General features: G+C 42.1%; 1 protein-coding gene across 2 annotated transcripts in view; it reads right to left on the minus strand.

Moving 5' to 3' along the window:
• Positions 1–22,358, minus strand: part of OCA2 (OCA2 melanosomal transmembrane protein) — a 437,584-nt gene extending 415,226 nt beyond the window's left edge. For both annotated transcript variants that reach the window (XM_034667989.1, XM_034667990.1), the window contains exon 1: positions 22,236–22,358. The gene's annotated coding sequence lies outside the window, so the exon portion shown is untranslated. The remainder of the gene's footprint in view (positions 1–22,235) is intronic.

Below are 22,358 nucleotides of genomic sequence, written 5' to 3' on the forward strand. Positions count from 1 at the left end.
ATTATCTCCCCCACTGCCGTCGATGTTGCTGCAAATGTTGAAAACTCGTTCTTTCTGAAAACTGAGTAATATTCCATTGTATATATGGACCACAACTTCTTACTCCAGTCATCTGTTGAAGGGCATCTCGGCTCCTTCCACGATTTGGCTATTGTGGACAATGCTGCTATGAACATTGGGGAACATATGACCCTTCTCTTCAATACATCTGTATCTTTGGGGTAAACACCCAGTAGTGCAATGGCTGGATCATAGGGGAGCTCAATTTTTAAATTTTTAAGGGACCTCCACACAGTTTTCCAGAGTGGCTGTACCAACTTGCATTCCCACCAACAATGTAGGAGGGATCCCCTTTCTCCACATCATCTCCAGCAATTGTTGTTTCTTGTCTTGTCCATTTTTGCCATTCTAACTGGCGTAAGGCGGTATCTTAGTGTGGTTTTGATTTGAATTTCCCTGATGGCTAATGATTTTGANCTTCTTAATCCAGTCATCTGTTGAAGGGCATCTCGGCTCCTTCCACGATTTGGCTATTGTGGACAATGCTGCTATGAACATTGGGGAACATATGACCCTTCTCTTCAATACATCTGTATCTTTGGGGTAAACACCCAGTAGTGCAATGGCTGGATCATAGGGGAGCTCAATTTTTAAATTTTTAAGGGACCTCCACACAGTTTTCCAGAGTGGCTGTACCAACTTGCATTCCCACCAACAATGTAGGAGGGATCCCCTTTCTCCACATCCTCTCCAACAATTGTTGTTTCTTGTCTTGTCCATTTTTGCCATTCTAACTGGCGTAAGGCGGTATCTTAGTGTGGTTTTGATTTGAATTTCCCTGATGGCTAATGATTTTGAACATTTTTTTCATGTGTCTGTTAGCCATTTGTATGTCTTCATTGGATAAGTGTCTGTTCATATCTTCTGCCCATTTTTTGATTTGTTTATTTGTTCTCGTGTATTGAGTTTGAGAAGTTCTTTGTAGATCTTGGATACCAGTCCTTTATCTGTGGTGTCCTTTGAAAATATCTTCTCCCATTCCGTGGGCTGCCTCTTAGTTTTTTTGACTGTTTCCTTGGCTATGCAAAGGAACTTATGAAGTCCCATAAGTTCATTTTATCTTTTGTTTCTCTTGCCTTTGGAGATGTGTCATGAAAAAGGTTGCTCTGGCCGATGTCATAGAAGTTGTTGCCTATGTTCTCCTCTAGGATTTTGATGGATTCCTGTCTCACATCGAGGTCTTCCGTCCATTTGGAGTTTATCTTTGTGTATGGTGTGAGAGAGTGGTCAAGTTTCATTCTTTTGCATGTAGCTGTCCAATTTTCCCAGCACCATTTATTGAAGAGACTGTCTTTTTTCCACCGGATGTTTTTTCCTGCTTTATCAAAGATTAGTTGCCCAAAGAGCCGAGGNGTTTATCAAAGATTAGTTGCGCAAAGAGCCAAGGGTCCATTTCTGGGTTTTCTATTCTCTTCCATTGGTCTATGTGTCTGTTTTTGTGCCAGTACCATGATGTCATTCTGATCACAGCTTTGTAGTACAACTTGAAATCCGGCATTGTGATGCCCCCAGCTTTGTTTTTCCTTTTCAACAGTTCCTTGGCAATTCAGGGCCTTTTCTGGTTCCACACAAATTTAAGGGCACTTTGTTCCAGTTCTTTGAAAAATATCATTGGTATTTTGATCGAGATGGCATTAAAAGTGTACATTGCTCTGGGTAGCATGGACATTTTAACTATGTTAATTCTTCCATCCATGAGCATAGAATATTTTTCAATCTTTTTGTGTCTTCTTCAGTGTCTTTCAAGAGTGATTTGTAGGTGAAGCAAGGGAGACTATGGACTCTGAGAAACAAACTGAGGGCTTCAGAAGGGAGGGGGGTGGGGGAATGGGATAGACTGGTGATGGGTAGTAAGGAGGGCACGTATTGCATGGTGCACTGGGTGTTATACGCAACTAATGAAGCATCAAACTTTACATCGGAATCTGGGGATGTACTGTNCAACTAACGAATCATTGAACCTTGCATCAGAAAAAAAAAAAGAGTGATTTGTAGTTTCTAGAATATAAATCCTTTATGTCTCTGGTTAAGTTAATTCCAAGGTAACGTATGATTTTTGGTGCTATTGTAAATGGGATGGATTCCCTAATTTCTCTTTCTTCAGTCTCGTTATTCGTGTATAGAAATGCAACTGATTTCTGGGCATTGATTTTGTATCCTGCCACCTTANATGAATTGCTCTATAAGTTCTAGTAGTTTGGGGGTGGATTCTTTTGTTTTTTCCATATAGAGTATCATGTCACCTGCGAAGAGAGATAGTTGGACTTCTTCTTTGCCGATTTGGATACCTTTTATCCCTTTTTGTTGTCTGATTGCTGTTGCAAGGACTTCTAGTACTATGTTGAATAATAGTGGCGAGAGTGGGCATCCTTGTCGTGTTCCTGATCTTAANATGTACCTAATCTTAAGGGAAAGGCGTCCAGCTTTTCCCCATTGAGAATGATATTTCCTGTAGGCTTTTCATAGATGGTTTTTATGAGATTTAGGAATATACCCTCTATCCCTACACTCTGAAGGGTTTAACCAGGAACGGATGCTGTATTTTGTCAAACGCCTTTTCTGCATCTATTGAGAGGATCCTATGATTTTTGGCTTTTTTCTTGCTAATATAATCTATCACACTGATAGATTTGTGAATGTTGAACCACCCTTGCATCCCAGGGATGAATCCCACTTGGTCATGATGGATAATCCTTTTAATGTACTGTTGGATTCTATTACCAAAGATCTTGTTGAGAATTTTGGCATCCATATTCATTAGGGAAATCAGTCTGTAATTCTCTTTTTTGATGGGGTCTTTGCCTGGTTTGGGGATCAAGGTAATATTAGCCTCATAGAATGAGTTTGGTAGCTTTCCTTCTGTTTCTATTTTTTGAAATAGCTTTAGGAGAATAGGTATTATTTCTTCTTTGAATGTTTGGTAGAATTCCCCAGGAAAACAGTCGGAGCCTGGAGTGTTGTTATTTGGAAGGTTGTTTATCACTGACTCAATCTCTTCATAATTAATTGGCCTGTTTAAAAAATCAATTTCTTCCTGTTTCAGTCTTGGTAGTTTATAGGTTTCCAGGAAGGCCTCCATCTCTTCCAGATTGCTTAATTTATTGGCATAAAGCTGTTGATAAAAGTTTCTAATAATATTTCCAATTTCATTGGTGTTGGTTGTAACATCTCCTTCTTCATTCATAATTTTATTAATTTGGGTCCTTTCTCTATTCTTTTGAATAAGTCTTGCCAGTGGTCTGTCAATTTCATTGATTCTCTCAAAGAACCAGCTTCTAGTTCTGTTGATCTGCTCTACTATACTCCTGGTTTCTAATTCATTGATTTCTGCTCTAATCTTGGTCAACTGCTTCCTCGTGCGTGGATTAGGTCTGTCCCTCTGTTGCTGTTCCAGCTTCTTGAGATGAGAATATAAAAACTGCATTTTAGATTGTTCTATTCTTTTGAGTGAGGCCTGGATGGCTATGTATTTCCCCCTTAGGACTGCCTTTGCAGTATCCCATAGGTTTTGGACCGTTGTGTTTTCATTCTCGGTCTCCATAAATTGTTTAAATTGATTTTTTATTTCCTGGTTTATTGAATCATTCCTGAGCAGGAAGGTACTTAGTCTCCAAGTGTTTGAGTTTCTTCCAAATTTTTCCTTGTGGTTGAGTTCAATTTCAAAGCATTGTGGTCTGAGAATATGCAGGGAATAATTTCAGTCTATTGGTATTGGTTGAGACCTATGTTGTGACCCAGGGCATGGTCTATTCTTGACAATGTTCCATGGGCATTAGAATAGAATAAGTACTCTTTGGTTCTGGGGTTTAGTGTTCTATATATATCTATGAGGTCCAACTCATTGAGTATGGCATTCAAAGCTCTTGTTTCTTTGTTGATTTTTCTGCTTAGGTGATGTATCTATTGCTGATAGTGGAGTGTTGAGGTCCCCTACTATTAATGTGTTATTATTGATATTTCTCTTTATTCTGGTTAAGAGTTGGCTTGTGTATCTTGCTGCTTCCCTGTTGGGGGCATAGATACTTATAATTGTCATCTCCACTTGTGGATACATCCTTTAAGAATAATATAGTGCCCTTCGGTGTCTCTAACTATAGTCTTTAGTTTAAAATCCAATCTGTCTGATATGAGAATTGCTACCCCAGCTTTCTTTTGAGGATGTCATGTTGCCTGTAAAGTCTTTGTTTCTATAGATTGTGACTTTCTGTTATCTTTAGGTTCAAAATGAGTCTCTTGTAGACAGCAAATGGATGGGTCATGTCTTTTTATCCAATCTGCAACCCTTTGGTATTTTATGGGGGCATTTAGGCCACTTACATTGATACTGATTATTGAGAGTTATGATTTTAATGATGTCATGTTGCCTGTAAAGTCTTTGTTTCTATAGATTGTGACTTTCTGTTCTCTATCACTCTTGGGACCTTTTTATTTTTATAGAACCCCCCTTAATATATACTGTAGGGCTGGTTCTGTGGTTACAAAATTGGTCACTGACTGGCGATTCTGGAAGGTCTTTATCTCTCCATCAATTCTGAATGACAGCCTTGCTGGATAAAGGATCCTTGGCTGCATGTTTTTCTCTGAAAGAGCTTTAAAAATGCCCCCCCAACCTCTTCTCTCATTCCAGGTCTGTGTAGACAGGTCTGACGTAATTCTGATACCTTTGCCTTGGTACGTGAGAAATTTCTATGCCCTGGCCGCTTTCAATACTGTATCCTTGGATCTAATATTTGCAAATTGCACTATGACATGACATGGCATAGGTCTGTCATGGTTGAGCTTGGGAGGGGTCCTCTCTGCCTCTCGGACATGAATGCTTGTTTCCTTTGCCAGATTAGGGAAGTTTTCAGCTACAATTTGTTCAAATATCTTTCTAGACCTCTGTTTTTCTCCATCCACTCGGGGATGCCAATGATTCTGACATTGGATCATTTCATTGAGTCAGTAATCTCCCGTAACCTACATTCTTGAGATTGGATTTTTTTAAGCCAAGTTTCTGTTTTAGCTTTCTCTTCTACTAGCCCATCCTCCAGTTCACTGATTCGTTCTTCTGCCTTATTCACCCTGGTCATCAGAGCATCTGGTTTTGACTGCATTTGATTCATAGCATTTTTAATTTCTGCCAGATTCACTCTCATTTTCACTTAGAGATCCTATATTCTCGTTAATATTTTTATAATATTTCTTTCAAGTCTACACATCATCTTGACCATTGTTACTCTGAACTCCATTTCTGATAATTTGGTTATATCCATATCCATTAATTCTGTGGCAGAGGCCACAGACTCATTGCCTTTTCTTTGCTGGAGGGGATTTCTCCTTCTCATCATTCTGATGAGGAGATGTTGTGGGTTGTCCAGAGCCCAAATTATTGACCAGGACCCAGGCAGGGTGCACTTGCTTTATAGGGACCTTAGGGATGTGGGCTTCTTGATTTTTCAGCCTGCCTTCTGGGGGAGGGGCCTGCCGTGCCGATACTCAGGCAACTCTTTTTGGGTAGAGTCTCCCTGTCCCCTGCAAGGGGGGATGGGGAAGGGCACACTGTGAGCCAGTATTTCCAGGCTTTTGTTCTCTGGCGGCTTTCCCTGGTGGTTTGCTGTGCCTCTTCTGAGAGTCAGAGCAGCAGTAGACAAATCCCAGCCTCTGTCTCAGAACAGAGGGATTGCATAGTGCTCCTCACTGGGGTCTTCTGGCCACTTTAACTCTGTTTTTGTTGGTGCTGCTAAACCCTGCAGCATCCTGGGATGTGCGCCCCACAGCCGGCGTCCCAGCCCTCACTTCCAGGGCGGGCACATCTCTGTCCTTTGTGTTTCTAACACCACCAGCTGCCAGCCATCCCCTCCTTCCCCCCGCACACTCCGGTGCTCCATTTCAGTGTGGTTCGTGCACTCCGGAGCTCCGGTTTTCAGACTGGTCGCGCGCGTTCCCCTGCTCAAGGTCTCAGTCTGCTCTCTTGCAGGTGCCAGTCCGAGAGTCAGGCCTCCCCCTAGTGCAGGTGGCTACCGCTTCCCAGTGCCCGAATAAGGCAGCTCCCTCCCCCTTCCGTTTATCTTCCAGTATCTGCGTGGAATCACGGCTCCCCGCTTTGTACTTCAATACTCAGCGCTGGAGATGTTACTTTGTAGAGATCCAGATATATCTTCCTGCATCTCAGGCTGATTCCTTGGGTGTTCCGGATGGTCTGGTACCTATCCAGCTTGATTCAGGGGACCAGCCAAACAAGGGGACCCCTACTCCTCGCTATCTTAATTCCTCCTTCCCATAGTAGCTTTTTAACTTGTATCTTTTCAAACCTATATTCTTTATAGATATATGCTTTATTGTAGTTTTTCTTTCACTATTCAATTTTACCTTTATGTATATATATTTTACTTTCCTTGTAATTTTGGGAAGTAGTGTCCTCTAACAGACAGACTAAAAAATTCCCAGTAATAACTAAAACACCCTGTTTTGTCCACACTGAAAAATTATAGACCCCCTTCCCCCTCCCCTTTTTTTAAAATTTTTTAATCTTTTAACTTTATTCTTATGTTTCATTTTGGATTTATTTTTCGGTGTTGGCTTCTGACGACTCCGGATTTTGCTAGGGTGCATCTTGCTTGCGTCTTGGTTGATATTTTGGACTCTGCTCATTCACTCAACCATCCCTCAACAGAATAACTAGGAGGAGGAACTCTCAATAAAGAAAAGAACCAGAGAAAATGTCCTCTCCCACAAACTAATGGATACAAATATAAGCAAGATGTCAGACACAGAATTCAGGATAGGAATCATAAAGTCAATAGCTAAGCTTTAAAAAGCATTAGTGACAATATAGAATCTCTAAGAGCAGAAATGAGATTGAATCAGGCCGAACTAAAAAATGCTACGAATGAGATGCAATCTAAGCTGGATACTCTAACAGCCAGGGTACATGAGGCAGAAGAGAGAATTAGTGATCTAGAAGATAAGCTGATGGAAAGGAAGGAAGCTGAGGAAAACAGAGATAGGCTACTAGTAGCACAAGAGAAAAGGAATGGAGAGATTAATGATACCATGAAACGTTCCAATATCAGAATTATTGGGATTTATGAGGGGGTGCAGGGACAAAGAGGGCTAGAAGGTATATTTCAGCAAATTGTAGCTGAGAACTTCCCTAATCTGGAAAAAGAAACAAGCATTCGAGTCCAAGAGGCAGGGAGGATTGCTACCAAAATCAATAAAAAGGGATCAACACCCCAACCTATAATAGTGAAGCTTCCAAATTTTACAGCCAAGGAAAGAATCCCAAGAATAGCCAGGGAGAGGAGGTTCCTTCCATATGGAGGGAGAAACATCAGAATAACATCAGACCTGTCCACAGAGACCTGGCAAGCCAGAACAGGCTGACAAGACATATTCAGGGTACTAAATGAAAAGAACATGCAGCCAAGAACATTTTATCCAGCAAGGCTGTCATTCAGAATGGGCAGAATGATAAAGACCTTTCAGGACAGGCAGAATCTGAAAGAACATGAGACCAGCAAGCCAGCCATGCAAGAAATATTAAGGAGGATTTTGTAAGGGAAGGGAAACCCCAAGAGTTACATAGACCAGAACGAAACAGAGAAAATCTATAGAAACAGGGACGTTACAGGCAATACAATGGAACTACATTCATATCTTTCAATAGTTACTCTGAATGTAAATGGGCTGAATGCTCCCATGAAAAGACACAGGGTTTCAGACTGGATAAAAAGGCAGGACCCATCTATATGCGGTTGACAAGACACCCATTTTAGACCTAAAGATGCCTCCAGATTGAAAGTGAGGGGATGGAGAACTATGTACCATGCTAATGGGCCTCAAAAGAAAGCTGGGGTAGCAATCCTCAAAACAGACAAATTAGATTTTAAACCAAAGACAGTAGAAAGAGTTGTAGAGGGACACTATATCATACTTAAAGGGTCTATCCAACAAGAAAATCTAACAATTGTAAATATCTATGCCCTCAACATAGGAACAGCCAACTGCATAAGACAACTGTTAACCAAAATAAAGAATCATATTGATAATAATCCATTAATAGTAGGAGACCTCAACACTCCACTCTCAGTAATGAACATATCATCTAAGCAGAAGATAAACAAGGAAACAAGAGCTTTGAATGACACGTTGGACCAGATGGACTTCATAGATGCATACAGAACATTCCATCCTGAAACAACAGAATACTCATTCTTCTCGAGTGCACATGGAACTTTCTCCAGAATAGATCAAATACTGGGTCACAAATCAGGTCTCAACTGATACCGAAAGACTGAGAATATTCTCTGCCGATTTTCAGACCACAATACCTTAAAACTGGAACTCAACCACAAGAAATTTGGAAGGAATTCAAACACTTGGAAGTTAAAGAGCATCCTGCTCAAGAATGATTGGGTCAACCAGGAAATTAAAGAAGAACTTAAACAATTCATGGAAACTAATGAGAATCAAAACACTTCAGTCCACAACTTATGGGATACTGAAAAGGCGGTCCTAAGGGGGAAATACATAGCCATCCAAGCCTCACAAAAAAATAGAAAAATCCCAAATGCACAAGTTAACCTTACACCTAAAGGAGCTGGAGAAAGAACGGCAAATAAAACCTAAACCAGCAGGAGAAGAGAAATGATAAAGATTAGAGCAGAGATCAATGAAACAGAAACCAGAAAAACAGTATAACAGATCAACGAAACTAGAAGCTGGTTCTTTGAAAGAATTAATAAGACTGATAAACCTCTGGCCAAACTTATCCAAAAGAAAAGAGAAAGGCCCCAAATTAATAAAATCAGGAATGAAAGGGGAGAGATCACAACTAACACCAAGGAAAAAGAAAGAATTATTTGAAATTATTACCACCAATTATATCCCAACAAACAAAGCAACCTGGAAGAAATGGATGCCTTCCTGGAAACCTATAAACTACCAAGACTGAAACAGGAAGAAACAGATTTTCTGAATAGACCAATAACCAGTAACGAGATTGAAGCAGTAATCAAAAACCTCCCAAGAAACAAGAGTCCAGGGCCAGATGGCTCCCCAGGGGAATTCCACCAAACTTCTAAAGAAGAAATCATGCCTATTCTACTGAAGCTGCTTCAAAAAATAGAAACAGAAGGAAATCTTCCAAACTCATTCTATGAGGCCAACAGTACTCTGATCCCAAAACTAGACAAAGACCCCATCACAAAGGAGAATTACAGACCAATATCTGTGATGAACATGGATGCCAAAATATTCAACAAGATCCCAGCCAATAGGCTCCAACAGTACATTAAAAGTATTATCCACCAGGATATCCAGGATTATTCAGCACCCCCATCCAGGTGGGATTTATTCCTGGGATGAAAGTGTGGCTCAACAGTCGGAAATCAGTCAATGATAGAGCACATTAATAAAGGAAAAGACAAGAACCATATGATCCCCTCAATTGATTTTAAAAAAAGCATTTAACAAAATACAACACCCTTTCCTGATTAAAACTCTTTGGAGTGTAGGGATAGAGGGTACATTCCTCAATTTCATAAAAACCATTGATGAAAAGCCCACAGGAACCTGACCTTAAGGTCAGGAACACAACAAGGATGTCCACTCTCACCATATTGTTCAACATAGTACTAGAGCAATCAGACAACAAAAAGAAAGAAAAGGCATCAATTTGGCAAAGAAAAGTTAAACTCTCTCTTTGCAGATGACATGATACTTTATGTGGAAAACCCAAAAGACTCCACCCCCAAAATTGCTAGAACTCATACAGCAATTCAACAATGTGGCAGGATACAAAAATCAATGCACACAAATCAGTTGCTTTCCTATACACTAACAATGCAACTGAAGAAAGCGAAATTAAGAAATATAGTCCATTTATAATAGCACCTAAAACCATAAGATACCTAGAAATAAACCTAACCAAAGAGGTGAAGGATCTATACTCTAAAAACTACAGAACACTTATGAAAGAAATTGAGGAAGACACAAGGAGATGGAAAAACATTCCATGCTCATGGATTGGAAGAATAAATACGGTGAAAATGTCTATGCTGCCCAGAGCAATCTACACTTTCAATGGAATCCCTATCAAAATACCATTGACATTTTTCACAGAGCTGGAGCAAACAATCCTAAAATTTGTATGGAACCAGAAAAGACCCCAAATTGCCAAAGGAATGTTGAAAAAGAAAAACAAAGCTGGGGGCATCACAATGCCTGACTTCAAGCTATATTACAAAGCTGTGATCACCAAGACAGCATGGTATTGGCACAAAAACACACACATAGATCAATGGAACAGATAGAGATTGCAGAAATGGACCCTCGACTCTATGGTCAACTAATCTTTGACAAAGCAGGAAAAAACATCTAGTGGAAAAAAAGGACAGTCTCTTCAGTAAATGGTGCTGAGAAAATTGGACAGCCACATGCAGAAGAATGAAACTCAACCATTCTCTTACACCATACACAAATATAAACTCAAAATGGATGAAAGACCTAAATGTGAGACAGGAATCTGTCAAAATTGTAGAGGAAAACACAGGCAGTAACCTCTTTGACATCAGCCACAGCAACTTCTTTGAAAATACATCTCTAAAGGCAAGGGAAACAAAAGTAAAAATGAATTTTGGGGACTTCATCAAGATAAAACCTTCTGCACAGAAAAGGAAACACTCAACAAAACAAAGAGGCAACCCATGGAATGGGAGAAGATATTTGCAAATGACATTACAGATAAAGCACTAGTGTCCAAATCTATAAAGAATTTCTCAAACTCAACACACAAAAAACAAATAATTCAGTCAAGAAATGGGCAGAAGACATGAACAGACATTTCTCCAAAGAAGACATAAAAATGGTCAACAGACATTGAAAAAATGTTCAACATCATTAGCTATCAGGGAAATACAAATCAAAACCACATTGAGATACCACCTTACGCCAGTTAGAATGGCAAAAATGGACAAGGCAAGAAGCAACAAATGTTGGAGGGGATATGGAGAAAGGGGAACCCTCTTACACTGTTGGTAGGAATGCAAGTTGGTACACCCACTTTGGAAAACCGTGTGGAGGTTCCTCAAGATGTTAAAAATAGAGCTACTCTCTGATCCAGCAATCGCACTACTAGGTATTAACCCCAAAGATACAGATGTAGTGAAAGAAGGGCCATTTGCACCCAATGTTCATAGCAGTTCATAGCACGTGCACCCCAATGTTCATAGCAGCAATGTCTACAATAGCCAAACTGTGAAAGGAACCGAGATGCCCTTCAACACATGAATGGATAAAGAAGATGTGGTGCATATATACAATGGAATATTACTCAGCCATCAGAAAGGATGAATACCTACTATTTGCATTGACATGGATGGAACTGAAGGGGATTATGCTAAGTGAAATAAGTCAAGCAGAGGAAGACAATTATCAAATGGTTTCACTCATATGTGGAACATAAGGAATAGCACAGAGGTCCATAGGGGAAGGGAGGGAAAACTGAAGGGGGAGAAATCAGAGAGGGAGACAAACCATGAGAGACTCTGGGCTCTGGGAAACAAACTGAGGGTTACAAAAGGTAAGGGGTTGGGGGGATGTGGTAATTGTGTGACGGGCATTAAGGAGGGCATGTGTTGTGATGAGTACTGAGTGACATATGCAACAATGAATCATTGAGCACATCAAAAACTAATGATGTACTATATGTTGGCTAACTGAACATAATTTTTAAAAAAATCCAGAGTAGCCATACTTACATCAGACAAACAAGGTTTTAAGCCAAAGACTGTAACAGATGAGACAGGGCATTATATCATAATTAAGAGGTCATCAAGAAGATCTAGCAAGTGTAAATATTTATTCCCCCAATGTGGGAGCACCCAAATGAATGAAATCAGTAAATAAAAACATAAGGAAAGTCACTGATAATAATACAATTATAGTAGGGGACTTTAACGCCCTACTTACAGCAATGGACAGATCATCTAAGCAGAAAACCAACAAGAAAACAATGGCTTTAATTGACACACTGGACCACATGGACTTAACAGACATATTCAGAACATTTCATCCTCAAGCATCAGGACACACATTCTTTTCCTTTTTTTAAGGTTTATTTATTCATTTTAGAGAGAGAAAGATAGAGCATGTAGGGGGAAGGGGCAGACGAAGTGGGAGAGAGAATCTCAAGCAGACTCCCTGCTGAGTGCAGAGCCCAACAAGAGGCTCCATTCCACGACCGTGACATGATGACCTGAGCCAAAATCAAGAGTCTAAGTCCTAACCAATTGAGCCAACCATGTGTCCCTATGCATTCTTTTCTAGTGCACATGGAATACTCTCCAGAATATATCACATACTAGGTCACAAATCAGCCCTCAACAAATACAAAAAGACTGAGATCATGCTATACATATTATCAGACCACAGAACTACAAATCTTGAAGTCAACCATATGAAAAAATTTGGAAAGACCACAAATACATGGAGGTTAAAGAAGATCCTACTAAAGGCTGAATATGGGAAACAGGGTGCAGCCAGAAAGGGGGCTGCCCCCTCACCCATCATGCAACACATGTTCATGGGGAACCTGGTGCTAAACCATTTGTAGACAACCTGCTTCTGGATCCGGGTTTTGTATGTAGCAAGGCAGCTCCCATGCTGTGATCTATTGAAAGTCAGGCCCCCAAACAAAGGTTTGTAAAAGAAGAGGGGGGAAAAAAGGAAAAAGGAAAAAAAGAATGAATGGGTTAACCAGGAAATTAAAGAAGAAATGAAAAAAATACATGGAAGAAAATAAAAATGAGAACACAACAGTCCAAGCCTTTCAGATGTAGCAAAAACAGTCATAAAAGGGAAGTATATTGGAGTACAGGCCTACCTCAAGAAGCAAGAAAAGTCTCAAATACACAACTTTACCTCACACCTAAAGGAGCTAGACAAGGAACAAATAAAGTGTAAAGCCAGCAAAAGAAGGGAAATATAAAGAGTAGAGCAGATCAATTATATAGAAATTTAAAAAAGAAAGAAAGAAAAAAACAGAACAATCAGCAGGAGCTGGTTCTTTGAAAGAATTAATAAAATTGACAAGCCCCTAGCCAGACTTAAGAAAAAAAAAAAAAGAGGAAGGACCCAAATAGATAAAATCATGAATGAAAGAAAAGAGATCACAGCCAACACCACAGAAATACAATTTTAAGAGAATACTATGAAAAAGTATATGCCAAGAAACTGGGCAATAGGGAAGAAATGGACAAATTCCTAGACACCTACAAACTACCAAAACTGAAACAGGAATAAATAGAAAATTTGAACAGACCTATAACCAGCAAAGACATTGAATCAGTAATCAAAAATCTCCCAACAAACAATAGTCTACGGCCGGATGGCTTTCCAGAAGAATTCTACCAAACCTTTAAAGAAGCAATACCTATTCTTCTGAAAAAGTTCCAAAAAATAGAAATGGAAGGAAAACTTCCAAACTCATTCTACAAAGCCAGCATTAACTTGATTCCAAAACCAGACAAATACCCCACTAAAAAGGAGAATTACAGGCCAATGTCTCTGATGAACACGGATGCAAAAATTCTCAATAAAATATTAGCAAGTCGAATTCAACAGTACATTTTTTAAAGATTTTATTAATTGATTGATTGATTTGAGAGAGATAGCATAAGCAGGGGGAGGGGCAGAGGGAGAAGCAGACTCCCTGCTGAACAGGGAGCCAGGGCTTGATTCCAGGACTCCACGATCATGACCCGAACCAAAGGCAGATGTTTAACAAACTGAGCCACCTAGGTGCCCCAAGAATTCAACAGTACATTAAAAGAATTATTCACCATGATCAAGTGGAATTTATTTCTGGGATCCTGGGGTGGTTCAACATTTGCAAATCAACCAATGTGACACACCACATTAATAAGAGAAAGAATAAGAACTATATGATCCTGCCAATAGATGCAGAAAAAGCTTTTGACAAAATACAGCATCCTTTCTTGATTAAAACCCTCAACAAAGTAGGGATAGAGGGAACACACCTCAACATCATAAAGGCCATATACAAAACCCACAGCTATGTTATCCTCAATGGGGAAAAACTGAGAGCCTTTCCCCAACAGTCATGAGCAAGACAAGGGTGTCCACTCTCACCATTACTATTTAGCATAGTACTGGAAATCTTAGCCTCAGCAACCAGATAACAAAAAGAAATCAAAAGCATCCAAATTGGCAAGGAAGAAGTCAAACTTTCACTATTTGCAGACGACATGATACTCTATGTAGAAAACCCAAAAGACTCCACCAAAAAAAAAAAAGTACTAGAACTCATACATGAATTCAGCAAAGTTGCAGGATATAAAATCAATGTGCAGAAATCTGTTTCATTTCTATACACCAATAATGAAAACAGCAGAAAAAGAAATCAAAGAGTTGATCTCATTTGCAACTGCACCAAAAACCATAAGATACCTAGGAATAAGCCTAACTAAAGAGGTAAAATATTTGTATTCTGAAAACTACAGAACACTTATGAATGAAACTGAAGAGGACACAAAAACATGGAAAAGCATTCCATGCTCATGGATTGGGAGAACATTGTTAAAAATTTCTATACTACCTAAAGCCATCCACAGATTTAATGCAATCCCTATCGAAATGCCATCAGCATTTTTCACAGAGCTAGCAAACAATCCTAAAATTTGTACAGAACCACAAAGATTTTCTGAAAAAGAAAAACAAAACTGGAGGCATCACGATTCTGAATTTCAAGCTCTATTACAAAGCTGCAGTCATCAAGACAGTATGGTACTGGCACAAAAACAGACACATAGATCAATGCAACAGAATAGACAACCTAGAAGTAAACCCATAATCATATGGCCAATTAATCTTCAACAAAGCAATAAATAATATGTAATGGGAAAAAGACAGTTTCTTCAACAAATGGCGTTGGAAAAACTGGTCAACTACATGCAGAAGAATGAAACTATACCACTTCTTTATGCCATACACAGAACAAATTCAAAATGGATTAAAGACCTAAATTTAAGACCTAAAACCATAAAAATCCCACAAGAGAACGCAGGCAGTAATGTCTCTGACATCGGCTAAAGGAACATTTTTCTAGATATAACTCTTGAGGCAAAGGAAATAAAAGTAAAAATAAACTATTAGGACTACATAAAAATAAAACCTTTTGCCCAGCAAAGGAAACAATCAACAAAACTAAAAGGCAACCTAGAGAATGGGAGAAGATATTTGTAAATGACATATCCAATAAAAGGGTTAGTATCCAAAATCTATAAAGAACTTAACAAATTCAATACTCAAAAAATAAATAATCCAGTTAAGAAATAGGCATTTTTTCAAAGAAGACATCCAGACAGCTAACAGACATATGAAAGATGTCCAACATTACTCATCATTAGAGAAATAAAAATCAAAACTACAATGAGATATCACCTCACATCTGTCAGAATGGCTAAAATCAACAACACAAGAAACCACAAGTGTTGGTGATGCTGTAGACGAAAGGGAACCTTCCAGCACTGTTGGTAGGAATGTAAACTGGTGCAACCACTCTGGAAAACAGTATGGAGTTTCCTCAAAAAGTTAAAAATAGAACTACCCTATGATTCAGTGATCACATTACTAGTTATTTACCAAAAAAATACAAAAACACTAATTCAAAGGGATACACACACCCCCAGTGTTTATAGCAACATTATTTAAAATAGACAAATTATGAAAGCAGCCCAAGTGTCCATCTATAGATGAATGGATAAAGTAGTAGTATATATACAATGTAATATTATTCAGCCATAAAAAAGAAAGAAATCTTGCCATTTGCAACAACATGGATGCAGCTAGAGAGTATATGCTAAGTGAAATAAGTCAGTCAGAGAAAGATAAATACCATGTAATTTCACTCATATGTGGAATTTAAGAAACAAAACAAATGAGCAAAGGGGGAAAAGAGAGAGGGAGAGAGAGAAAGAAGAGACATAGACAAGCCAAGAAAAAGACTCTTAACTATTGAGACAAACTGATGGTTACCAGAGGGGAGAGGATTGAGGGGGTGGGTGAAATAGATGATGGGGATTAAGGAGTACACTTTTCATGATGAGCACAGGATGATGTGTGGAATTGTTGAATCACTACATTGTACAAATGAAACTAATATAACACCGTATGTTAACTATACTGAAATTTTAAAAATGTATTTCTAATAATAATAATAATAATAATAATAAAGAATTCTCAAAACTCAACAGTAAGAAAAATTGAAAAATTAAACAAATACCAAATGAGAAAAAGTGCAAAGACAAGAAGAATCACTTCACTTAGGAGGATATACAGATAGTAAATGAGCACATGAGAAAATGTTCAACATCATTAGCCATTAGGGAAATGCAAATTAAAACTATAATGACATATCACTACACACTTATGAGAATAGCTAACATGAAAAGAATAGAGACAACAGCAAATGCTGACAGAGGATGTAGAGACTGGACCTCTCACACAGTGCTAGTGGGAATATAATACAGTATAGACCCTCTAGAAAGCAGTTTGACAGTTTCTTAAAAAGCAACCATACAACCTAGCAATTAACCTAGCAATTGTCCTCCTGGACATTTATCCCAGCAGATAAGTGAAACATATGTTCACACAAAAACCTGTACATGAATGTTCTCAGCAGCTCTATCCATAATCGTCCAAAACTGGAAATGTTTGTCAATGGATGAGTGGTTAACCGAACTATAGTACATCTATACCATGGAATCCTCCTTATCCTTAGAAAGGCACAACTAGTGATGTGTGCGACAACTTGCATGGATCTACAGAGTGAAAAAAAATAAATAAAGCAAAACCCAAAAGGTTATACCCTGTATGTTTCCCTATGCACAGCATTTTTGAAATAACAATGTTACAGAGATGGAGAACAGATTAGCGGTTGCTCAGGGTGAAGCAGGTGGTGCAGGCAGAAGGGATGTGGGTGTGGCTGCAAAGGGCTACATGAGGGGGGTCCTTGCAGTGATGGAAATTCTATCTTGATTGTGTTGATATGAATATCCTGGTTGTGATAATTCTGCAAGATGTTACCATTGGAGGAAACTGGGTAAAAGGAACATGTAAATCTACCTCAAAATAAAAAATTTAATCTTTCTTCACAGAGTTTTCCAGCCACTACCCAATTTTTCTCCCGTCCTTTATAGCACAACTTCTCAAAACACTGTATTCACTTCCCCTTTCTTTCTTTCTTGAACCCGCTTCAACCAACCTCATGTCCCCTCAACCTGATGGGAAACAATCTAGTCAGGGCCACCTCTGATAACATCGAAGCTCTGGCCCTTTCTTGGGTTCTCAGCAGCCTTCCCTGCACAGCCTTCTCTTTAAGTCTCAGGGCTCACTGAGGCTCTAGCTCTTCCTCATTCTCCTTTGCTGGCTCCTTCCACTCTTCCCAGCCTCCACCCTAGACCCACCCTCCCGAGAAGATCTCAGTCTTGGCTTTAAACACTGGCCACTCTCTGAAGATGTCTATCTTTTGACCCAGCTAGCTGTGAGCTGAGTCTCCCACCCATGGTGAACTCTGTGCCCTGGCTCAGCACTGCCCAGTCCTCTGCTCTTGTTCAGCCAGTTCCCTGGCCACCTTCTCAGGGTCACAAAGGGCTCTGCTCACCCAGAGGTCTTTTTCTCTTACCTTTCTGATCCATTTCTTCTAAGCATATCTCAAATCCTGCTGCTTGCACCTCATCATTAATTTTCCCGCAGGTGGCTGGTACACTCCAGTCCCACAGTCTGTCCTCTGGGGGAACCCCAACACCCCACCCCATGGATCACTCTCTCAGAACACCTTCCAACACTCCAGCCCACAATCTGTCCTCTGAGGACCCCAACCCATCCTCTAGAAATGCACCCCCCACCCTGAGTATCCCAGGCCACAGCCCATCCTCTGGGAAGAGTCTCCCAACATTGTAGCCCATGGACTAACCTCTGGGAACACCCCCAGCACCCCAGTCTGTGGCAGTACTTTTCTGGGACCCACAATCTCAGCCTGGCCTCTCCCCACTGAGCCCAATATGTCCGACTTGCAGAGAGATGCCTGGGGTTCACCCCTAAAGATTCCACAGAGCCTGCCCTGAGCATTGGGCTGAGCTCAGATTGGGACAGATGCAGTCAGCAGAAGAGCTGCACCCCCTGAGACCCTGGATGCAGTTGTGTCCTGAGCAGGGACAGAGGTGGGAGAGCCACTATGTGAGGTCTGAGTGGTAACACAGGGGCAGGGCCCCTCTGCCAGCCCAGCCTCCACCATGTCTGAGCCCAGGCCTTTCCTTCTGAGAAAGATTCATACCAAAAGGACCAAATTGCCACCAATTTTTAGAAAAATATAGATATTATGGCTGACATTTCAAACCCCGTGGAATACTCCTGTCTTCCCACCTGGTCCTGAATGTGTCTGTCCTCTGGCTCTGCTTCCTTCCCCAGCAGTCTTGTAGCAGCACTTTCCCATCCCTCCAGGTCCTACAAGACCTACCTAGGCCCCTCCTGCCAAGGACTTGGTCTGTCCTGCCACAGACTTGACACCCTACCCATGCCTTCCCTGGAGGCATAGCTGAAGCTCACCAACCCTGCATTGGTCGTGCTGTTTCGCCTTGCTGCTCCTCCTGCAAATGTGCCCACAGCATGGGGAGGAGCTCATTGGGAGGACAGGTCTGGGTTCAAGGGTGGCCAGAGGCCAGGACTCAGTGCACAGGGGGAATAGGCTCCAACATCAGCCCCTACTGAGGAGGGAATGGAATTCTGCCTTTGGGCCCTTCTCAACGTGGTCCAGCAGTTGTTGTTAGTTGCTCTGACCTGAGGAGATGACTGAACAATTGAGGGGATGTAACAAAGGGGGGAGATCTGTGAGCTGTGTTCCCAGATGGTACAGCCAAGCTTGGGCACCCTCAGCCCCTTCTGATAGCTCTTGACAGCAGAACTTGGCTGGGGTTTTGTAGGCAGCGTAGAGTTTGCTGGCATTATGGAGCAGAGCTCAGGTTTGGTGCAAATGGGCTGGCAGAGGCATGAGGGACAGGAAGCATGAGTACGACAGGGGTCCCAGGAACCTGCTCTTGGTGCCCCTCAGTCCAGCAAGCTGCACCTAAACAACTGTCTTTTTGGCACACTGCAATGCCTCCTGTCCTGAGGATTCGGTGCCATTCCCTGCACAGGCATGCCAATTAAACAGACTGAATTGCTGAATGAAGACTGACACGTTGGTCTGCTGCGTAAGTCAGCAGCAGCAATATACATCGTTTGGAATACGGTACCTACATAAATTTTAAGGACACTTTTCTTCAAGTTCTTTAATCACTTGACATTATACAATAATGAAAAGAGAAGAAGAAAAAATGTATAATGGCTGCTGTGAGACTCTTAACAAGAAATCATTCCGCAGCTAATGCTTTCCTCTTGTGGATAGTCTAAGGTCCTAAGAAAACACTCCAGTCATCCAATGTTCCTTTCCACGTTAAGCACTACCCACATCCAAAGCTTCACAGTCAGTTCAGAGCTGTTCAGGGGGCTGTGCCTCCAGGGGTGTGGCTGCCTCTGCAGGTAACATTCAGGGTCTTGGCTCTGGGAGCTGGGTGCTCCTGCAGTAGGGTCTGTGTCTGCAGGGGCGTGGCCGTCTGTGGGGGCGTGGCTCGTCAGAGGTGTCTGAGTTCACTGCACTTTTTCTAGTTGATGAAGCCGGAAAAGGAGCAGGCACAGCCCCTAGAGGGTGGAGGCTGGTACAGGCCAGGCCCGGGGGTTAGCCTCCTTCTCAGCTCTCCCTGCGAAAAGGCTCATGTGTCTCTGCAGTGAGTACCACACTACCCCACACCAGGCCAGCGCACACTCTGACCCTGTATCCCTTCAGACGGGATTTGCAACATGTGAACTTGGGTAGAAGCTTCTAGAACGTTGAACCCAACAGCATTGTTTGCCCTTTTATGCTCTCGTTTTAAATAGTCTCCTAGTCTGTGACAAGAGTTGCCCTTCCTGTGCTGCGCCCAGGGAAGGTAACAAGTGGGTTGTGCTCAAAAGCACGCCCACGAGACCTCCAGGGGCAGTGCCACCCTGCTGCAGTCTGGAAGTGGGCCGCCCACGGCTGCCCCCTGCCTTGTGCCAGGCCCTGCCACCAGCCACCATTCGAGGGAAAGGCCATCTCTCCTACCTGCACTTCAGGCTGTTCCCCTTATTCCTGTGTTGCTGTGTTGTTGACTTTCGTCCAACCTGCAAACCAGTTTGACACTGTCCTTTGCCCCTCAAAAAACAGACTTGCGCTTGGGCGAGTCCTCACTACCGTCTCCCATGGAGCATGCCTCCTGCTTCGCAGGGCACATCCGGCTGGGGCACCAAAACCACAGCGGTGCGGCACCACTGAGTGGCCGGAGAAGTCAGGCCCCACCGCGTGCAGGACTGGGTCACTCAGGTAGCACCAGTGCCCAGTGTGTGGGCGACTGTGTGAGAGGAACCTGCTCCCCAGGGGTGCGTCAGGGGGCATCCCAGGAGGCACAGTAAACGTGCCTCGGCAAGATGGTGCAGCCGCCCACCGGAGCTAAGCAGAGAGACCTGGTCTGTGGGGAATCTTCTACTTCCAATACACAGGAGGACGGAGAGCCACTACGTTACCCTTCCCTTTTTCTGGCCTTACATGTCTCCACTGCAGGCCCAACCTCCCCCCAACCCCACCCTCTCCCCCACACCCTGGAGTTAAAAGGCTCTACTCCTTTTCCCTTTCCCAAGAGGCTTAGATCTCTCTGGTGGACAGGTGATGTCCCCAAGCTCCCCTCTGCAGCCTAGATCACTATGTGCAGCTGCCTTCTTGTCTCCCCTGATGTCTCAAAAGTGCTCACAAACCCAGAGCCTAAGGGCTGTCCTCACCCTGTAGACCCTTTACCTATGACGTGCCCCTGGACCCTGGCTGTACCCTCTCTCAGTGGGCAGGACTCAGCTAGCTACCACCCAATCCAGTGGTCTTTCCAAAATACACATCAGATCATATGTCCTCTGGCTTAAAACCCTTCCCAGGTGTCCCAGGTGTAGGCACTGCTGAAATCTCCAGCCAGGGCTCTCCTTTCCTCCATAATTCCTGATGTTCCTCAGACCTCAGCTAACTTCAAAGAGGTCATGAACTTCTCAAAGAACAAAACCAGTATCAGTATTTGCTTTTCATCAGTATAGTAAAACTCATGCTCCTAAATCACTTCCACTTTACATCTGGTGTGAACTGTACTCAAAAGTTTTTAAACTAAATTGCAGTAACAGGCAGTTTTTGTGCAGTACTTTACAGTTTATCTAGAGCTTTCACCTGTTTTTAATGAGATTTAATCCTCATTAGCAATTATGAGAGTTGGTATCACGGAGCATTCAAGCTCCCAGCCCACAAGTCCTGCCCCAGGAGCCTGGACACAGACCTCATGCCACCCCCTATAAGCAAACCTCAGGAATGGGAGTTTCTAGGTGGTTTAGGTTACAATGGACTGCCTTGTATTCAGGACATCACAACTGCCCACAACTGTAACAGCCTCCTGTTTGCTTTTCCTCACGATCACTGCACATTGTGGAGTTGTCACATCCCTAAGTCAGTGCCTGGGGGGTCACCTGGGGACTTCACAAGCAGTCCTGTGTGGTGGAATGCCAGGCACCTGCTGAACTCCTGGCCCAGATCTGGGTCTGTAAACACAAAAATGTCCACACACAGGGAAGCTTGTGCTTAATATCCATATCCTTGGAAGGAGCTAGCAACATTAAATCCATTTACTCCGCTGTGTGTGGCCACAGTGAAAAAAAGAGGCTCTGGGGGATTTAATGTTCCCCCCTGGTGCATTCCATTGCACAGAAACGCCTGACTAGCGCTCACGTGTGTGTGAAGCCAGCGGTGGGAGCAGATGCCGCCCTGCAGTTCAAGCAGAACATTTGCTGTCTGAATACGTCCAAACTCCACCCAATATCCCCATGGCCCACCCGGTTTGTCCTGGGAACCTGACTCTTAGTGAGCTGCTCCCATCAAATCCAGAAAATGCTTGGGAGTGAGCGCCCTGTGCTCATACCAACTACTCATTTTCCCACAGACGAACTTTCCTTGCTCCATAAAGTAACAACTGAACACAGGATTATTAAAACCCTACCTGCTCCCCAGAACAGACAGGTTGGTTCCTCACCTCCTTTCTCCCCACTGGCCTGAAGACTTGATCTTTCTCAACAAAAGTGAAGTTGTAAAGTCCAAACTGATAGCTTCGGAACGCTGAGTGGAGAGCAATGCTCGGAATAAGAAAAACTCTCTG

Source organism: Ailuropoda melanoleuca, chromosome 9 (assembly GCF_002007445.2).
Source record: "Ailuropoda melanoleuca isolate Jingjing chromosome 9, ASM200744v2, whole genome shotgun sequence".
NCBI classification, from domain to species: domain Eukaryota; kingdom Metazoa; phylum Chordata; class Mammalia; order Carnivora; family Ursidae; genus Ailuropoda; species Ailuropoda melanoleuca.